This window comes from Stenella coeruleoalba (assembly GCF_951394435.1).
Source record: "Stenella coeruleoalba genome assembly, chromosome: 19".
In the NCBI taxonomy this organism is placed as follows: Eukaryota; Metazoa; Chordata; class Mammalia; order Artiodactyla; family Delphinidae; genus Stenella; species Stenella coeruleoalba.
Window position 1 is genome coordinate 18,713,348 of NC_137165.1, and position 20,400 is coordinate 18,733,747.

Below are 20,400 nucleotides of genomic sequence, written 5' to 3' on the forward strand. Positions count from 1 at the left end.
TCTTTTGTACATCAATTCTGAAACATCTATTATTATTATTTTTTAATTAATTAATTATTTATTTGGTTGCTTCCGGTCTTAGCTGCGGCAGGTGGGCTCCTTAACTGTGGCAGGTGAACTCTTAGCTGCGGCAGGCGTGTGGGATCTAGTTGCCTGACCAGGGATCGAACCAGGGCCCCCTGCGTTGGGAGTGCGGAGTCTTGACCACTGCGCCACCAGGGAAGTCCCTGAAACATTTATTTTTTACAAAACATAGCCTCGTTAATTTGCACATGTGCTTCTATAAAAGATTACCTATAAGTCAAGATGTATGCAGCTCCCTCAGATCAGACATGGACAGACTATGTGTACAACCCTACAGAGAAGTATGACACTGGGGGTGGGGCAACACACACAAAACAATCCTAAAGATAATGAAGTGCTAATTGCGGACATGAACTTAAGCATGAAGGCAGAACCATGTGGCAAGGTTAGAAGTACGGGAAGGAGGCCGGCCTAACCAGAGCAGAAAACTTGTACTAGGGAATGTCAGGGAACAGTTGGAAAAGTAGGAGAGAGTCAGATTTGATATGACAGGATTTTTTTTTTAATTGAGGTATAATTGACATGCAACATTATATTTGTTTCAGGTGTACAGCATAACGGTCCAATATTTGTATATACTGTGAAATGGTCACCACAAGAAGTCTAGTTAACATCTGTCACTATACAGAGTTACAGATATTTCCCTGTGATGAGAATTTTTAAGGTCTACTCCCTTAGCAACTGTCAAATAGGCAACACAGCGTTGTTAACTCTAGTCACCATGCTGTACATTACATCCCCATGACTTATTTATGACTGGAAGTTGTTACCTTTTGACTCCCTTCACCCATTTCCCATCCCCCCACCCCACCCCAAGTCCCACCTCTGGCGATCACTAATCTGTTCTCTGTAACTATGAGCTTGGGGTTTTGTTGGGTTTTTTTAAGATTCCACATATAAGTGAGATAGTACGGTATTTGTTTTGCTCTCTGACTTATTTCACTCAGCATAATGCCCTCATTTCAAAAATGGCAAGATTTCTGTCTTTTTTTAAATGGCTGAACAGTATTCCACTGTATATATGTACCACATCTTCTTTATCCATTCGTCTCCTGATAGACACTTAGGTTATTTTCTGACACGACAGGCTTTGAAAACCAGACTGAGAAAGTCTAAATTTGATGTGACTGGAAACAAGAAAAAAAGTGAAGACTTTTCTAGCTAAAGAGATCAATAAGGCTGGGCCTCAATGAAAGGGACAACCGTAGAAATGAGAGAAAGAGAAATCTGAGTTGTTTCAAAGGGAGAGCGGGCAGAATTTGAACACCTGCTGAACACGAGAGACAAAACTATCTTTACCTTTCGAGTCGGGTGGAAGAGAAAAAGGAATTTATCTTGGATGATGAGATCCCAAAATGTACTCCCGAGGATTCTAAGTTCACCCACTAACAGAATTCAGTGTTACCCTTGATCGACTTCTTCAACTATATGGACTCTATCGCCAGGAGGAAAATTCTCTGTGAATAGTCTACTATGTACTTAATAATATTTTTATTCATGAATAAATACTATTTATTTCATGAGAACGTACGTTTCAAATAGGTGATGCTTAACCACATCGATTTGGCCTGTTTTCTTTCCCTTTTCAACGCAAAGGCAATCTTAAATTGCTTCGAATGTTCACATTTCTCAGGAATGTTCACCTACACACGCCATTTGTCTTTTTCTTTCTTTTTTTTTTTTTTGTCTTCCATTATCTCCTCAGCCAACTCCAATCTGGGTTCCTGTCCAGCACTTCAATACACCTTGATCAAACCTCCCAAAGTAAGTTTCCAATGAAACTGCTAAATCCACTGGCTGACTCCTCATCTTACTGGTGTCCCAGCAGAATCTGACACTGACTCCCATTTCCTCCCCACATTCTTTCTTGGCTTCTGTGCGGCCACATTCTCTGGTTTTCCTCCTCAGTCTCCTCTGCTGGCTGCTCTTTCCTAAAGATCTCTAAACACTCAAGTTCTCTAGGGTTGGGTCCACTATCAACTTCATGTACCACCTAAGGGGTGCTCATTTAAGGAGGCTGGAGTAATGATATCTGAGTCCTACTCTACCCTCTGATAATCAGCAAGACAAAATAAAACCAGAAAAGAAAACTTTACCTATGAGGAAACAGAAAACTAGCTACAACTCGGAAACACAATCTGTGAAGAAAGGGTGTGAAGTGTTGGAAAACGAGCCCTCATGGAAGAAGGCTGCTAAGAGTGAGTGTGTGCCTCTGCAAAGCCCAGGCAAGTCTCCAGAAGTGGCTGCAGTCCCTAAGTGGCCAAGGCAACTGTCTTTTGACAGGAACAGCAGGGTCTCAGGATGCAGGTGGCTGCGGAACAAAATGGGTCCCGTTTGACACTTTTGAATAGCTGCAAGGTGGAGCTACGTGAAGAAATGAGTAGAAATTATTCAATATGTTTTTGCAAAAAAGCAGACTGTCAGAATAGAGAGGAGAAAAATGAAAAAGTAGATACAACTGCTCTATGGCAGGTGATCTTCATAAATGAGAAGAGGTAATGCTAACTCACCTCCCAGGAGTCTCACGGCGTACGTAAGGGACCTGCTTGCTAGTCAAGCAAACTTCTTGCCATTTCAGGGTAGAGTGTTGGTGAGAAGGAGTCTAGAAATAACAGATCCCAAACTCAGCGATCTACTGGTCCTTCTACACACTATCTTTCAGCAACTAACCAACCCAGAATGAAACACACCTATTCAAAGATGGCAGTAATCAAAAGTGAAACAGAATGGCGCCCATGATAAGATGTTCAAGGAAAAAAGTAGGCAAAGAATTGGATGGACAAAAAGCAGATCAAGAATACCCACGAGGGCTTCCCTGGTGGCGCAGTGGTTGGGAGTCCGCCTGCCCATGCAGGGGACACGGACGGGTTCGTGTCCCGGTCCGGGAAGATCCCACATGCTGCGGAGCGGCTGGGCCCGTGAGTCATGGCCACTGAGCCTGCGCGTCTGGAGCCTGTGCTCCGCAACGGGAGAGGCCACAACAGTGAGAGGCCCGCGTACCGCAAAAAAAAAAAAATATATATCCACGAAAAAAAAAGTGCGCCATAAAGGAGAAAAATTATGAAAAAATACTTCTGCATGAAAGCAAAGAATGTAAAGAAAACATAGCCCTATAAACCAAGTGATCAAAGAAAACATTGTTAAAAAAGAGCAAAAGCATATTTAAACCCATTTTTTTTAAAGGAGATAAACTGAAAGAGCTCAAAAGAAAAAAACCCCAAAGAAATGAAGGTCACGTTAAAAGACAAAGAAAAGGGGAATGGGCACTGCTGAAAATAGCCAGGGCCAAGAAGAAGGGGTAGAGAAATGTAAGCAAAATGAAATGGAAAAACAAAATTCAAATAGAAAGAAGGAATTCTAGAAGTGGGAGACAACGGAGGTGACATAATTGGTATTCCTGAAGACTTCAGTATATGGCAGTGGTGACATTTCAAAACAGCAATAATACCAATAATAAATGTCAATAAATAGTGCTAGAAAATGAGCTGGCCACCTGGAAGAACAAGATGCAGATTATTAGTGTGGTGGCTTGAACTGTGTTCCCCCAAAGAGGTATGTTGAAGTCCTAATGCCTGGTACCTGGGAGGGTGACCTTATTTGGAAATAGGGTTTTTCAGATGTGATCAAGATGAGGTCATTAGACGGGCCCTAATCCAGTATGACTGGTATCCTTCCAAGAAGAGGAAAATGCCTGTGAAGACAGACAGATACCGAGGGAGGATGCCCTGTGATGACAGAGGCAGACGCAGCTACCAGCCAAGGGATGCCACGGTCTGATGGTCACCACTGGAAGCTAGCAGGAGGCAAGGAAGGATTTCTCCTCCACAAGTTTCAGAGGAAAGCATGGCCGGCTGACACCTTCATTTTGGACTTCTAGCCTTCAGAACTGTGAGACAATAAATGCCCATTGCTTTAAGCCACCCAGTTTGCTGTAATTTGTTGCAGCGACTCTAGGAACCTGATGCAACTAGTTATACCAAAATAAAATCCATGAAAATGTGTCTCAATTTCACTTACATTTAAAGAAATGCAAATCCAACCAACAATATGATACAGTTTCTCACCTACAGATCAAGGGTTGGGTTTTTTTTAATTAATTAATTTACTTATTTATTCTTGGCTGTGCTGGGTCTTTGTTTCTGTGCGAGGGCTTTCTCTAGTTGCGGCGAGCGGGGGCCACTCTTCATCGCGGTGCGCGGGCCTCTCACTGTCGTGGCTTCTCCTGTCGCGGAGCACAGGCTCCAGATGCGCAGGCTCAGCAGTTGTGGCTCACCAGCCTAGTTGCTCCGCGGCATGTGGGATCCTCCCAGACCAGGGCTCGAACCCGTGTCCCCTGCACCGGCAGGCGGACTCTCAACCACTGCGCCACCAGGGAAGCCCAGATCAAGAGTTTTATGGTGCACAGTGTTAGCAAGAATATGGAGTCACAGGTATCTTCCCCATCACGGGTATCGTCTTAATTGGTCTGACCCCTTTCAATCTCCATACAGCAGGAGGCATGACCTGAAAATATAAATCTAACTACTCACTCCTATCCTTAAATCCCTTCCGTGGAAAACCTCCATGTCAGGCCAATCTGATATTGAGATACTGGCTCATCTCATGCCAGCTACTGGTCACTGTGTGCTCTGGCTGAGAATAAACCAAATTCTTTCCCGTCGAAACTGCACCCCACCCCCATCATCTCACACTTCCTTGTTTCCTTTATAGTATTTACCACAAGCAGTTTCTTGTTTACTGTCTGTCTCCAGGGGAGTACAGATCATATCTATCTTGATCACTGTTTTATCTTCAGCATGCAACATGCTCCTGGAACTTACAGGGGGTGGTTAAATATTTGATGAATGAAAAAATAAAGGAATGAATGAATAAATTCCTTTAGCCCACCTCTACTCTCTAGAAAATGGTTTTGCATTCTACTTACAGAGAAAATCCAGGCTATCAGGTGTGCAAAACTTTATATCACCTGCCATCATTACCATTTTTTCCTATTTATATACTTTGTTTCACTTCTCTTATTTCCTTGTGACTTTCAAAAACTGGGGTAGGGGGAGTATTAAATATAGCAAGATGTCATCTAGTTAAAAATGGGCCATATCCCCATGACCCAACATAAAATAATCTTTCCCTTCATGTGGGAAACTTCACATAATCTAGATATAAATAGCAATTTTTATTCCAGGAAAATATGATTGAACGGTACCTACTCCAACCAAGACAGGTTTTTTTTTCACTGTTAAGAGAAGGAAGTTACAAAATACATGGGGTTGACTTAGAATTGGAGATTTCAATGTAAATTTATGGATTATGGGAGATAAAAGGGGGGATGATGTATGTACACATACATTTCCTAGCTCCGTCTGCTGAGAGAGCTTAGAAGCAATGGCACCCAGATGCTGGCTTATAAATACCGTCCTTCTTAACTAAAAGGACCCAGGGCTCCTTGGAGGAAAAGCTGACTCCAGAGCTTGGACAGGGAAAGTAGAAGATGAAACTGGAATAGCATGTTGAGCCAGAAAGTAGGGAAGTACTCAAGGAACAATGGGGACATGTCGAAAGGCCAGAGCAGCAAGCTTGAATGGGCTCCTGGCCAAATCTAGGACCACATGAGCATTAAAATAAGTAATGTTAGGAACATTATAATCCTTCGGATAAAATAAGAATCTATGAATCCCCACCAATGTAAAAAAGAAATAAATAAGAGAAGGAAAAGCCCTTCTTTAGAGTGGAATGCCACTTAAGAAATACAGAAGGAATGATGTGAGTTAGAAAATGGTCCACGTATGCTAAACCAGGAGTTGAAAGTGTGACTAGGAAGAGGATATTTACACAGACCCAAAGGATCTCCCCACAAATCACTGATTAATTACAAAAGGGAAAGATAATAATTTTTAGTGGAGAAACCTTATAACCACTTAAACCAATTGATCAAAATTAATATCACCAATATTGAAACAAACGAACACATGTGCTTGTGGTGGTTAATCTGATATGTCAAGTTGACTGGGCCACGGGGTGCCCAAACATTTGGTCAGACATTATTCTGGGTGTGCCTGTGAGGGTCATTTTAGTTGAGATTACATTAGAATCAGCAGACAGAGGAAAGCAGAGTGCCCTCCCCAATGTGCGAGCCTCATCCAACCATCGAAGGCCTGATTAGAATAAACGGGTAAGAAGGCATCCTTTCTGCCTGGCTGTCTTTGAGCTGGCTGGGTCATAGGTCTCCTGCCTTAGTTCACAGTCAGATTAGAATTTACACCATCGGCTGTCTTGGGTCTCCTGCTTGCCGACTGCAGCTCTTGGACTTCACAGTGTCCAAAATTACGCAAGCCAAAAACTGTTTACACACACACACACACACACACACACACACACACACACACTCTCTTATCCTGTTGTTTCTGTTTCTCTGGGTAACCTAAACTAACACAGATTTTGGTACCAAGAGTGGTTCCAGGGCTTCCCTGGTGGCGCAGTGGTTAAGAATCTGCCTGCCAATGCAGGGGACACGGGTTCAATCCCTGGTCTGGGAAGATCCCACATGCTGCAGAGCAACTAAGCCCGTGAGCCACAACTACTGAGCCCATGTGCCACAAGTACTGAAGCCCGTGCGCCTAGAGCCTGTGCTCCGCAACAAGAGAAGCCACGACAATAAGAAGCCCACACACCGCAACGAAGAGCAGTCCCCGCTCACCGCAACTAGAGAAAGTCTGCACGCAGCAACAAGGACCCAACTTACCCAGAAATAAATAATTAATTAATTAAAAAAAAAAAGGAGTGTTTCCAGAGGAACAGGATTTTAAGGATGAGGTTCCCCCCCCCACATCTTTCTTGGAGTATAATTGCTTTACAATGTTGTGTTACTTTCTGCTGCACAACAAAGTGAATCAGCCATACGTATACATATAACCCCGTATCCCCTCCCTCTTGAGCCTCCCTCCCACCCTCCCTATCCCACCCCTCTAGGTCATCATAAAGCACCGAGCTGATCTCCCTGTGCTATGCGGCTGCTTCCCACTAGCTATCTATTTTACATTTGCGAGTGTATATATGTCCATGTCACTCGCTCACTTCGTCCCAGCTTACCCCTCCCCCTCCCCATATCCTCAAGTCCATTCTCTACGTCTGCATCTTTATTCCTGCCCTGACACTAGGTTCATCAGTACTGCTTTTTTAGATTCCATATATATGTGTTAGCATACAGCATCTGTTTTTCTCTTTCTGACTTAGTTCACTCTGTATGACAGACTCTAGGTCCATTCACCTCACTACAAATAACTCAATTTCATTCCTTTTTATGGCTGAGTAATATTGCATTGTATATATGTGCCACATCTTCTTTATCCATTCGTCTGTCGATGGACACTTAGGTTACTTCCATGTCCTGGCTATTGTAAATAGCGCTGCAATGAACATTGTGGTACATGACTCTTTTTGAATTATGGTTTTCTCAGGGTATATGCCCAGTAGTGGGATTGCTGGGTCATATGGTAGTTCTATTTTTAGTTTTTTAAGGAACCTCCATCCTGTTCTCCATAGTGGCTGTATCAATTTACATTCCCACCAACAGTGCAGGACGGTTCCTGTTGCAGGATTAGTTTTCTGAACTGGTTCTGGGGGTTCTGGAATTGGCTCTCTAATATGATTAGATTTACAGCCACTAATGACTCTATTTCTAGTAGTAAAGAGAGCACTGGTAGTCGATGGTGTGATCTGGCCACAGAGATACATCAATATCTCCATCGCGGGGACTTTCCTGGCAGTCCAGTGGTTAGGACTCCAGACTTTCACTGCAGGGGGCACGGGTTCGATCCCTGGTCAGGAAACTAAGATCCCACATGCCGTGAGGCGTGGCCAAAATGTAAATAAATAAATAAAAATAAACTCACCTAAAAAAAAAAAATCTGCATTGGATACTCCTAATCAACCTTTGTAAGAAACAAAGAGCTGGGTGACTATATATATTTTCAAACACTCTTGGAAAAGTAACAAGCATAGGAAGTTGGCTGGGAGGTCCTAATGTCCCTGGAAAAAGTGGTGAATGAAAAGGATGCCCTCAGGGATTCAAATTCCCAGCTCAAGAGCCATGAAATGACCTGAAAGCTTCTATGTGTGTCCTGAAGGAGAGCTGTGTCTCCTGTAGCCTGGGGACTGAGAACCCAGAGAAAGACAGTTCCCCCTGGTAGAAGGCAGTGAGGACACGGCCATCACTTCTGTGGTGTCTGCCCAAAACACACAACCCGAATCTAATCAGGAGGAAACACGAAACAACCTAAGTTGAAGGATAGTCTACAAAATAAGTGGAAAACTTCACAGTCAAGAAAACAGACAAATGCTGAATAACAATCCAGATTAGAAGAGGCACAACAGGAACTCCCTGGCGGTCCAGTGGTTAGGACTCCATTTCCTTCACTGCTGAGGGCATGGGTTTGATCCCTGGTTGAGGAACTAGGAACCCGCAAGCCACACAGCGTGGCTGAAAGAAAAAAAAAAGAGAGATATAACAACTAAATGCAAGGTATACTCTTAGGAAGTTTCTTGTAGTATTCTTGAAATTTTCTGTAAATTTGAAATTATATCAAAATTAAAAGTTGCTAATACAAATCCAACTTCCACTCTTCCTTATATAGTAGGTTTAAATTTTATTAATTTATTACTTTTGAATAGGCAATACAGACTCTTAGTAAAAGATTCAAAAGATATCAATGAATAGGTAGTGAAAAGTGTTTCTCTCATCTCTGCCGCAGCTTCCCTCATCAGAGAGAACCACTGCCACTGGTTTCCTGTGAATTCTTCTAGAAATAGTTTAGGCATACACACACATATGCATTCATGTAGTCTTTTCCATGGATGACTTTTGTCTCTCTAATTAAAACAATATATATCTTGGCAATGGTTTCATGTAAGTAAATAGAGAAAAGCCTTATTTTTAATGCCTGTAGAGTACTTCATTTCATGGGTGAATATACAGTAAAATATTTAATTGGTTATTACCAATCATTTGTTGCTATGAACAATGCAACTATATATATAATGGCATATATTCCTTTGTGCATATGTGTTTATACACTTGTAGAAAACATTTCTAGAATTGAAATTGGTAATTCAGAGGATTATCTGCAATTTAAGTTTATGAATTATTGCCAGATTATTTTCCAAAGAAGCTGCAGCAATTTATACTTCCACTTACAATCTATGAGATTTCTGTTTCCTGGGTATGCGTTTTTTCAACCAATGATGCTGGCCCATTTCAAAAGGACAGCCTATATTGCAGTTTTATTTTCAAAGTACACAAAACTTTGATCCCTTTCTTTACTGGTGTACCAAACTTATGCAACACTCATTAGCTTACTGTCAACTTCAATACGGCTCAGTTCACCTTCCCCAGTTCTTAGGGGAGAATCTCTCCCAAGGGTGAAGGCATCTTGTTTCTGCTTCTGGAAAAAATCATGGTCTCTATGTGATGGAGTCAATTCGTTTTATCCCCATCCTGAGATGGGCAGGGACTGTGTTGGAAAGATTACGAGCTTTAGAGTTATACTGCCCTGGAGCCCTGGGTTTGAATCCTACTCCGCTAGTTGCTGATTGTGTGTGTTCATAAACATGTGAGTAACTAATAAGTGCCGTGTGCCAGGCACTATGCCAGGAGCCTGAGTTACAAAGAATAAGGCATGGCATTGTACTAAAAGGTTTACATAAACAGACAAGGCCATGTGGTAAGCATAATGAAAGAGAGTTTAAAAATTACATAATTTAAAAAATCATTCCCTTCTTCCCTCCCTCCCTCCTTCTCTCTCTCTCTCTCTCTCTCTCTCTCCCCCTCTCCCTCCCTCCCTCCCTCCCCCCCCCCTCTCTCTCACACACACACAGATACACACACACTGCTGTTTCAGAAAAGATTTAAGGCAACAACAAGATAGAAAGGATGGTATGGAAGCTTAGAGAAAAGATACTTAATCCATCTCTAGCAGTGGGAAGGTTCAAAGAAGGCATCCTAAAAATTAAATTACTTGACATTTGAGCTATTTATGTGAGTATACAACCTCCACATGGGCAATTCTAGGCCCCTCTTGGTTTACTCTGCCTTACGAGCATCTGAGATAGGATGGGTGCTCTATGCTGACTTTTTATTAACACACTGCAGCCTTGGAAGAGAAGGCCTGAGCACATACCACCTCGGCCCACCAGTGCAGCACACAGGCCTGCCTGGACCTTCACAGCAGACAGAAGGGCGCATGAAGAAAGCATGCTCTGGAACCTGACGGCGGTTTAGCACCAGCCAGCTCTATGACTACGGGCAAGTGATCATACCTCTCTGCTAGAGAGGGTCTTTCTTCATCTGAAGGGTGGGACAATGCTAGTATCTACCTCACCTCCCAGGACCGTGAGAAGAAATGAGACACTCCACCGTGGACCCTGAGGCACACTACTGGCATGTCGTGCAGAAGACCAGGTCCTAGTTTTACCGTGAGCAGCACTGCCCGCCCTCTGAATGGCAGGAGGTGTCTTTCCCCATTGCCCCGCCTGCTGCATCTGTGCTGTGCTGCGTTTATCCTCAGGCCAGGGTCACTTTTGTTAGTGGAATGAATCGTGATCCAGCTAGGCATCATGGACAGAAAGGCGTTCTTCTAGGACGGACCCTCTTAAGCCAAAACCCCTCCATAAAAACGTTTAGGCTTTTCCCAGGATATAGGAAACTAGCTAGGGCCACTGGCGGTGGTGTTATAGGCTTCCCGAGTTCACGTCTTGGTTTTCTTCTCCAGAGCAACATCTCTTCATGTGAGCAACACCAAAGGTAGTCATCCAGAAAGTGTGGTCTGGAGATGCCTGGCTGAATTATTCATTCATTCATTCATTTCCTTCCTCCCTTCCTTCCTTTTCTCCCCTTCCTTCCTCCCTTCCCTTCCCTACCCTTCCCTCCCTATGGAAATAATTTATTTCTGATATATACCTTTTAAGATTATGATTGCTTTTTCAAAACACAGTTCTATTATATAGTAAGGCATTCCTTGTAGAGAAATAGTAACTTTAAATGTTCTTACTGCTGTCTTTAATTTTATTTGCATTCATTCATTCACTCAGTAAATCATTATTAGTGCCCAGGTTCTAAGCACTGTGCTGCGAGCCATGGGTGGAGGAACAAACAGGCAGACCTGTCCCCGCTCCAGTGCAGGGTAACGAGAAGGACAGCACCTCAACAGGGGTGTGGGGAAGAGGCAACAGAATGTACACTGCATGGGTGGAGGGCAGAACACGTGCCTGAGGAATCCAGAGCGGGACAATGTGACCCCAGCAGAGACAGCAAGGGGACGGTGATGCCAGGGGCGTGAGGGGAGAGGCTAGAGTATGCAAGCCCCGCAGGCACATCGCAGGGGTTTGGGGCTGTATCTCAAGGGCAGGGTTGTAAGTATTGATCACATTTGCTTTTTTGCAAGGCCCCTCTGACCACGGGGTGGAAAAGATCGAGTGCCTGGTGGTGGAGCAGTGAGGATGCTTCTGCATCAGCCCCAGAAAGGGATGACCAGGGCTTTGGTTGGGACAGAGCAGTGGAGAGACGGAGTGGCACACAGGCTTGAAGAGCAGATGCAGAACTGATGAGACAGGATGACTTAGACTGGATGTGAGGGGTGAGAAAGAGGGAGGGGTTGAGCCTTCTCACATCCACAGCTGAGCAGACCACGATGCTGCTTGTGAACGAGAACGGGGACAGCGGAGGAGGAGCAGAATTTTAGGAGGTGACCGGGATTTGGACGGGCTAATTCCTGGGGACAGCCAACTGAAGACGTTCCTCTTCTTTCTCTCACAATCTAATTAAATCTGATCCCTTGGACACAAAGGGAACAACACAGAGGGTGGGAGAGTATTAAGAAAACAGAGAGGGGGGACTTCCCCGGTGGTCCAGTGGTAAAGAATCTGCCTTGCAATGCAGGGGAGGCGGGTTTGATCCCTGGTCAGGGAACTAAGATCCCACATGCCGCGGGCAACTAAGCCCGTGCGCCGCAACTACAGAGTCCATGCGCTCTGGAGCCTGCGTGCCACAACTAGAGAGAACCCCAAGCGCTGCAACGAAAGATCCCGCGTGCTGCAATTAAGATCTGACGCAGCTGTACACCTGAAACTAACACAACACTGTAAACTGACTATACTTCAATAAAATTTAAAAAATAAAAATTAAATTAAAAAAAAAAAGAAAACAGAGAGGGCAGCCAGAAATCCTTACCTGTCACGGTGGGCAAATATTGCCAGGGGACCACATGCTCTACTGCCCAATTTAAAATCAAGAAAAAGATTTTAAAGAGAGAGTAGATATCTGGATTCTATTTTAAATTTTTCACTAACTGAATTTGGTCATGTCAAGTTACTCAGTGATTCTCCTTTCTTGGTATAAGAAAACACTAGAAACAATCCAAAACCCACTTCCATAAAGGCTATCTCCTAAGGTCCCAGGCAATTTGGTTAAAAATTAAAATACAATGACTAGCTCTCAGTACACTGTCTAAATCTCTTGACTATGAAAGACACTTTTACCAAAGATCACAACTCATTCACCTGGCAAAAGGAAACAGAGCGTTTTAAGGTATAGCTCAATGAAAACAAGATAAGTCTTGAGAATATAAAACGTAATCTGTCAAATACCGCAGTTGGGTTGACATCAGTAAATGGACTGCTTTTCAGTTTGTGTTGCTTTGTCTGCTGGGGTGTCTGGAAAGGTTCAAATTTCAAGTCGGTCAGCATCATGAGAAGGATACTGCCCACTCACAGGGCACTCAGCCAACCGGCCACTTTACAATAGGTGAGTCTCTACTACTACTGGTGTCAGGACATGTCCACACAGGGTAGAGAGTCACTGTTAGGTCTGGAGCACCTGCACCTTCGACACACTGTTGAAAATGGATCTGAAATGGCCACATTTTGAACTTGCAAGGAAAGCTGCTCTTCCCATGAGATCATAAAAGGTCTGTAAGCTTACCAAACCTGCACCATGGAACTCACATCATCTGTTTTGGTCATCTGCCACCCTGTAGCTTTTAGATAGTATTTAAATATTTAATTGACTGATGTTCCTCAAATCCTAGTGGAGGAAATACAAAGATGGGTGAACTGAACCACAGTAAGGTCACTATAAGAGACTATAAGAGTCCACAGAAACTAGAGACCCTCAGACCAAGAGAAAGGATGCTCAGATATTCAAAGAATATTAGTAAAAACAAAAACCATAAAATCAGTAAAAATGAAAAACAAAACAAAAAACTCCCATAATAAAGATGTTATGGGGATCCCCTGGTGGCGCCGTGGTTGAGAATCTGCCTGCCAACGCAGGGGACACGGGTTCGAGCCCTGGTCTGGGAAGATCCCACATGCCGCGGAGCAACTGGGCCCGTCAGCCACAATTACTGAGCCTGTGCTCCGCAACAAGAGAGGCCGCGATAGTGAGAGGCCCGCGCACCGCAATGAAGAGTGGCCCCTGCTTGCCACAACTAGAGAAAGCCCTCGCACAGAAACGAAGACCCAACACAGCCATAAACAAATAAATAAATAAATTTTTAAAAAAAGATGTTATGTATCTTACAATGTCAGCGTATGACTACATCACAATAGTACTATTTAGCTATGAGATGCTGACTGCCTGATAATGACAGGCATGAAGATCTAGACCAAAGATAAAAGGGAAACTGTCTAGGACTTCCCTGGTGGCACAGTGGTTAAGACATCATGCTCCCAATGCAGGGGGCCCGGGTTCGATCCCTGGTCAGGGAACTGGATCCCACATGCATGCTGTAACTGAGTGCGCATGCCACAACTAAGGAGCCCGCCGGCTGCAACTAAGACCCAGCACAACCAAATAAATAAAATAAATATTTTAAAAAAAGGAAACTGTCCTATTAATGAGATGACAATATTTTCTCTTCCGATCAACAAGTAACTAATATAATTTATCCAACACAGGGCTCAACTGTTACATATTTATTCCTTTATATCCATTTCATTTAAAAATGATTTTTGATTCCAGTAACCATTTGTCCACCTGGCATGCCTAGGGAAGTACTTAACTCCATTTTGCCTTAACCAAGGAGTTAGCCTATTTATAAACCCAACACTGCTCAGGAAAATGAGTCAGAAAACTCTTTGGTAGGAATGCACAATTACATAAATGAGTAACAATTATGCATTTTGAATAATACTATAAACCACTTAAACTACAGTACTGAACACTCCTAAAAAACACATAGATGAATCCCAAAGATGTCTGAGGACTGAAACTAAATAGGGTAAACTTGGGATTCTTTTTTTTTTGAATGTTTAGTTATTAAGCGTTTAAAAAATTTTTTTTAATTTAATTTTTATTTTATATTAGGGTATAGTTGATTTACAATGTTGTGTTACTTTCAGGTGTACAGCAAACTGATTCAGTTATACATATACATATATCCATTCTTTTTCAGATTCTTTTCTCATATAGGTTATTACAGAACACTGAGTAGAGTTCCCCGTGTTATACAGTAGGTCCCTGTTGATTATCTATTTTATATATAGTAAACTTAGGATTCTTATCCCACCCTGCCCTCAAATTTATACTGGTAGGAAGCCCCTCTACCTTACCTGTACCCAGGTATCCTGCTCCCTGGGCTCCCTGGGAGACAGGAAAGCTAACAGGCATACCCTGTCACTTTTTCACAACTATGCCTAATTTAGTAAATGACAGAACACCTAATCAATATACTGTATCACTTTTCAAAAACTATAGTTCCTTATCCCGGTTTTCATAACATGTGAAGGCTTTGCTATTCAGCCTTGCGTCAACCAGGTAGGCAGCTTTTGGGTATAAGCTGTGTGGCAGGTGACACTGAAGAGAAACAAATGGCTCTGTAGCCAAGTGAATGAATTATTTCCTTTGTAAACGCAGCTGTTTTTTGTTTTAAATACACCTGTTTATTGAACTTAAACACCTGCATTAAGTCAATAAACAAAGTCACACTAAACATATTTATTGTGCGCCTGTTGTATCAAGAACTGCGTTAGATATTTTTCATGTATGTTGCTAATCACGTTTTTAAATATTAACAGAAAATCTTCCCAAACCTTCTGTTGACGTCACATGCCCAGTTACAGGTAAGAAGAAAATTACCAATATATTTAAAACAATCTCCTAACCATTATCTCTCCTTGGAGAAATGTGAACCACAAAGCAAAGCTTTCATTGGTCTGGGAGGGAGATCTGTTTCTACTACAGAGGGGTTTCATAAGAGTAAGGAAACTGGAAATTTGTCCAGATGCTCCTAAGTTATGTGTTCAGCTATTGTTTCTGTTGGGGTGAATTAACAGCCGCCACTGAGCAGAGGATTTTAAAACCAGCAAAAATATTTACTGAATGAACGGCCAGAAACTTTGTCACCTGGCTCTCTCCTTGGCTTTCCTTGTCAGAAGTCTGCAACATCTATTAAGGTCACGTCTCCTCATGTAAAGCTTTTAATATGTTGCATTATCTTTCTACTTGCTAGGGCTGGCCTTCTCTCTTGGCTTGAGGGTTTTTGTTTTGTTTTTTTTAAACAACATTTTTTGTGTCTAAGGTAGAGTGAAGGGTTAACTTCCTTTCCCCTAGCAGTGGTGTAGGATACATGTCATTTTGGTAGCCTGACTCTGGGGCTGGGGACAGTAGCCTCAGGGGAAGGAGGGAGGTTAAGTTGGCACACTTACTATCCCTGTTGGAAGTGGCTGGGGCATACAGAACTTTCACAGTGCTAATCTGCTAATACTGCAACTCCTCCGATGCCAACAAGCTTTAAAAGGAAATTAAGAATGTCACATGGCATCTCCAAGTGAAATACCGAGAGCTGCTCACCAGGGTCCCTCAATAATAGCTGTTCATTTGGGGATAAAATTATTACGGTAAGGAGAAGGGAGCTGACTTTGGAAGGGGTTGAGAGGATATAAAAGTCAGAAGACATCAACTCTTACTGCTCTGCCAAGTGTTTTCATCTTTACATGATATTTGAGATGTTGCAGTTTACAGCTTTATTCCTAAATTGTCATCAAGTTCCCTAAGAAACCATGAGCCAGATTTCTTTTAAATTTATTTTTACTCATTCCTAGCATGCTGCCGTGGGACCCAAGGGAATTTTTATTAAGGGAGGAGGGACCTGGCAGCATTAGAGATTCATTATTAGAATTGGAAAGTATTAAATGGGCCCATATTCAAACGATAAAAATCAACACATTCTGAAGCCACACAGACATGGATAATCAACGACTCTGCTTGATCCAATCGGTCCTTTTCCACTTGTGAAAATAACCAAGTGCTGTGTACACTCAGGAGCAGCAGACATCAGGAAGTGAACTAAGAGAGGAAGAATGTGGTGGCAAAGAAGAGAGTCAAAAACTAAAAACAGATCAAATACATCAGGAAATGGAAAAAACAAATAATTTTCCCTATTTTTTCTTAGTTCCTAAAGCAGAAAATATCTTTTTTATTATTGCTTAGATCAAACTGAGAAAGGAATTTATGTGAGTAGATTGGTGGCCAATGTAAGACAAATACTATCATATTTATTTTTCCTTTTAAGTGTCCCCCTGCAACTGGGCCAATAGGAAGAGCTCTAGCTGCCCTCAGAAAGCAGCTGTCCCCGAAGTTCAGCTTTGCTCATGGAAGCTGTGCACAGTTTCTCTAAATGTCTGCTAACGTTACACTTCAAAAAGGAAAAGAAAAGCTAAGCCTACTTATAAACAGCATTATTTCCAAGTCTTTAACTGAAATAACTTCCATCGTCCTCTGTGAATAAGAACTGAAACTATGTGACTGAATAACAAAAAATATTAATCCTCTCATTTTCTAATTTCAGAAAATACGCTGTCTTGAGTTTTTGCTTATAAGTCATCTAAGTTTAAAAAGTCAAGAGTTTGGCCAGCATGGCTAGTGTACTTGGCAGAGCCGGGACCGGGGACGCGGCTGGCTCGGTGTGAGTGGTGAGGCCAGGAGAAGGATTCCACCAGTGCAGCTGGGGTGTCCAACAGGGTAGGGGCCGCACGCTGGGGAAATCAGTTACATACGGGAGGATTAAGGAAATAAGTAAATATGTTGAGGACGATGGGAGCCAGGCTTCTCACTTCTGCAGGAGGAAATTACAAATACGGAAGCGAGACGGCGAAAATAAACCCAGGGGGTTAGACTGAAATGCGAGGTACTGGGATGAAGTCCTGATATTTAACATAAATAGACAAAAGAAATAGAAACCCGCGTATGTATATGTGTGTATGCATGTTCCCCCTCCAATTCTGCTGAGCAAGCCTGGAAGCAACGATACACTGGCAGCAACAACTGGACCCACTACCCAGATCTTGGTTTTTAAAAGCCACACAACCACCAACAGGAACCAAGGATTTGGGGAGAAATGGCTGAATACCATCACCCGGCCAGGGAAAGCACTCGATGAACCTGGAATCAGTATTACTGAGCCAGGGAGTAAGGAAGTTCTCCAAGAATGACAGGGACATGTCGAAAGGATACTGCTGCCAGCAGAAAGAGGCTTCCACTACCCAAATCTGGGACAACTCGTCTGGTTTATTTGGGAAAGTAAGGAGAATGCATTTGGTTGTTGACGATTTGTCTTTGTTCTCTGTTGCGGCTGTATGCACTACAGCTGGTATCCTTACCAGCCTTCTAGGAGACACATACCGCTGATGAGGCCAAAGTGTGGGACTAAACTGGCACAAATTCATCACCACAAATGAACACATAGCTCAAATCTGTGCCCTCCTGACAACATGGCTGCTTGTTTAAAATATGTAAGATGTGGATGTCTACCCATCAGAAATATGGATACACTCTGCTACTAAGGTCCTTCTTTGGATACATGGAAGCCTGCATTTATTAAGATTTGTGCTGTGAATGCTTTCTTATGTCAGGGTACCAACAATTAGATGCAGAGACAAGTTGTTTCCGTTGCTCATACATACAAAAAATCTTTTTTCTAAGTTTTATTCTGCATATCAACTAGAAGAAAAAACTTTTTCTTTTCTGGAAGATAACTTGTAAGACATGGTATCAATTAGGTTGGCCTTAAATGTTTCCCTTCCCTAAATTCAGACTAAAAGATTAATCACTTAGGGAAGAAAAAAATCTTTCTCACTGACAATCTGTGGTTGAGAGTTAGCTTTGACATTTAAAAATAATTTTCATATTGAAATAATTTCAAACTTACAAGTTGTAGCAAGAGCATTAAGAAACTCTCAAATATCCTTCACTCAGATGATTCTCCAATTGTTAGCACGTTTTCAGATTTGTCTTATTCTCACATAAATGTGTAAATATCCATATACACACGATATTTGTTTATACAGATTAGAATAATCTGTTTCTGAGATCAACCAATTTATTTCAAACACAGATTTATACATAATTATTCAAATGGCACATAAGTCAAGTTAGGAAAGGTAACTGATAGTGCTGGTAAAGCTGAAGGTTTTGTTTTGCTGTGGTTTTGAATTTGGTGGGTAAATCATGCTCTTACACACTAGTCCTATGATCAAACCAACCTGTCCATGAAGGCCAGGCATTAAGAAACACAAGTGAAGCAGAAAGTCAGTCAAATGCCATGCCTGGGACTAGACAAGTGTGTGCTCTGTATAAAGGGTACAGCTATTACTTTCATAGATGGTTCCTATTCTGAGATGTAGACTGAGCTGTGCCACAAGTTCTGATTTTTCAAGAGAAGGCAGAAATATGGATTCTTTTAGGGACAGTATCCTATTTTAAAATGGGACTAAAGCTTAAAAACAATAAAACTGGTCTGAGGAAAAAAAATTCATCTCTCACTTGTGTACAGCTCACCACACTACCAGTTGACAGGTGCAATAATAACTCCCATTTAATTTTTGGTGATGACTAACAGAAAGTTATAATTCCATAAATAGGTAATAGACACTGTGCAAAAACAATGAAAAAATGACCCTACCCCCGGATCCTGGAGTCAATTCCCTTGCAAAGGAAGTGATGCAATAGAAACTACATGCAGGATAAATAAAAAAAGAAGATTGAGCTGGCAAGAATTGATCCCATATTACAAAACAACATCTGCAAAGCAGAGCTTTTTAAAGGAAACTTACGGAGTATTCTCACTTACAAAGAATCTGGTTCAAACACAGTAATTACCAAGAAATTTGTAATGATTCAAAAGAACAAAGACGTTTAATTTATTTTTTTTCAAAAAAGAACACGAGCAAGGAAGTGTCCTTTGCATTCAAAGGCTGACATTAAGATTCATGTAGTAAAATCAGTATTTACATATTACTAATTAGTATGACTGTTTAAGTTTATTTTGGGCTTATAGAACGATTCAATTAGTTAATCAAGATACTACAATAACTAAAATAAAATTGATCCGAATTATATTTTTAAACATTTGATTATCCTTTAAGGAATGTTTCAAGTCCCACCAGCTCTGCTCTCTCTCCTTGGCACCTCTAGCCTGAGTAATCTCTCTCTTTACTGGATACTAAGGATTTACTGTCTCTAGAACTTATTTGTCAATGAACTGGATGCTACACTGGGACCACTCTTTCATTACCCTTTAAGCTATAGAATTTTTATTGCTGTTTAATATTTCAAGGGTTTCTACATTTCCTTATATGCTCCAATAGTTCCAAGAAGTGTTATTCCAAGTGTTCCAGTCTGCAAACTGTTTGTTGCTTGGTCTGTGATAAGTACGGAAACAGAGGGCATTCAGAAACTCCTTATGGCAATTTGACATTACGGTGACAGCCAAGAGTGAGACCAGTGAACTCATTTTGTTCAACAAAGTATAGACCATTTGGGATGCTGTTAAACTGAGCATGACCCAGGCTGGATATTCATCATCCATGGCAGGACCAAGTTACAATGTGTAATACTTAGGAATAGTTTACGAAATCTAACTCAAAAGTACATAAAAATCTCAGCAATGTAAGCATGTATTTATTTTTATTACTTTCTATGTTTATAATTCTTTAAATTTTGAATAAGGCCTGGTTTTGAATAAATGGTTTAGTGCTATCAGCTACGTTAGGAAAGTAACATTTGTATTATTTATTTATTTATTTAACATCTTTCTTGGAGTATAATTGCTTTACAATGGTGTGTTAGTTTCTGCTGTAAAACAAAGTGAATCAGCTATATGTATACATACATCCCCATATCACCTCCCTCTTGCGTCTCCGTCCTACCCTCCCTATCCCACCCCTCTAGGTGGTCACAAAGCACCGAGCTGATCTTCCTGTGCTATGCGGCTGCTTCCCACTAGCTATCTATTTTACGTTTGGTAGTGTATATATGTCCATGCCACT

At 41.9% G+C, this 20,400-nt stretch overlaps 1 protein-coding gene across 4 annotated transcripts in view; it reads right to left on the reverse strand.

Annotated features, from left to right (window-relative positions):
* MYO1D (myosin ID) overlaps window positions 1-20,400 on the reverse strand; it is a 350,547-nt gene that overhangs the window by 254,631 nt on the left and 75,516 nt on the right. The window lies entirely within an intron of this gene.